Source organism: Neolamprologus multifasciatus, chromosome 6 (genome assembly GCF_963576455.1).
Source record: "Neolamprologus multifasciatus chromosome 6, fNeoMul1.2, whole genome shotgun sequence".
Lineage (NCBI taxonomy): Eukaryota > Metazoa > Chordata > Actinopteri > Cichliformes > Cichlidae > Neolamprologus > Neolamprologus multifasciatus.
In genome coordinates this window covers 610,001-611,162 of record NC_140444.1, presented here as the reverse complement: position 1 = coordinate 611,162, position 1,162 = coordinate 610,001, and the positions used below count along the sequence as shown (strand labels likewise).

Genomic DNA, 1,162 nt, shown 5'->3' with positions numbered 1-1,162 from the left:
CAGCTTCCAGTTTGGATTCAGGAGACAGACACTATCTCTACTTTCAAGATTAGGCTTCAAACTTTCCTTTTTGCTAAAGCATATAGTTAGGGCTGGACCAGGTGACCCTGAGTCCTCCCTTAGTTATGCTGCAATAGACGTAGGCTGCCGGGGATTCCCATGATGCATTGGGTGTTTCTCCTTCACTCACTATGTGTTAACAGACCTCTCTGCATTGAATCATATCTGTTATTAACCTCTGTCTCTCTTCCACAGCATGTCTTTATCCTGTCTTCCTTCTCTCACCCCAACCAATCACAGCAGATGGCCCCGCCCCTCCCTGAGCCTGGTTCTGCTGGAGGTTTCTTCCTGTTAAAAGGGAGTTTTTCCTTCCCACTGTCGCCAAAGTGCTTGCTCATAGGGGGTCATATGATTGTTGGGTTCTTCTCTGTATCTATGAAGCGCCTTGAGGCGACTTTTGTTGTGATTTGACATCTATAAATGAAACTGAATTGAGGAGTCGAATAAATCAGCTGCTTTTATGACTAAAACACAGTTTGTGCCTCTGAATCTGCCCCGAGCTGAACCCTTAAACAGCAACTTCACACCAAACAAACAGAGGAGCACAAAGGAGGCGAGGCAGCAGCTTTTCTCTTAAATTAGTTTAATTTGTTGTGTACACTAAAAGTCAAATTTACACAGTGGTCTGAAAGAACCTGGGCATGCATGATAACCTCCCACAGGCTCTCCCACTGATTCGTGTCCCATAGGAACTCCCCGTACATTTACAGTCCATAGTTTAACTGCACACAGTCTAAAGCCACAGTGAACTATGATTACATCCATTTCATCTTTACAATGTGCAAAATCCTCCAGGCTCGGCCGACAGTAGTATGAGCAACAGAAACAGACCGATGGAAGCAGCCGTTGGTCCCTTCGTTCCCCTCCGATGCGAGCGGCCTTCAGCTCGCCGACGCTCGAAACGATCGTCCCGTTTTTAAACAGAAAGTAACAGCCGGCGCGTCTGCCATCAGACGCGCCGGCGTGAAGAACAAAAACAGACGAGCGAGGGTGGACAGGATTATTTTAAAAAGCTTCACGGGAAAAAAACCAGATTAAAACTGAAGGACGAACGAAGACGAGGGGACGAAACACTCGGCGGATTCTGCAGGCAGTGTGGTTT

At 47.0% G+C, this 1,162-nt stretch overlaps 1 protein-coding gene across 4 annotated transcripts in view; it reads right to left on the bottom strand.

Annotated features, from left to right (window-relative positions):
- Positions 1–741: 741 nt before the first annotated feature.
- Positions 742–1,162, bottom strand: part of aftpha (aftiphilin a) — a 12,944-nt gene continuing 12,523 nt past the window's right edge. For all 4 annotated transcript variants that reach the window (XM_085162525.1, XM_085162527.1, XM_085162528.1 and 1 more), the window contains one exon: positions 742–1,162. This exon is cut by the window's right edge and continues 579 nt beyond it. The gene's annotated coding sequence lies outside the window, so the exon portion shown is untranslated.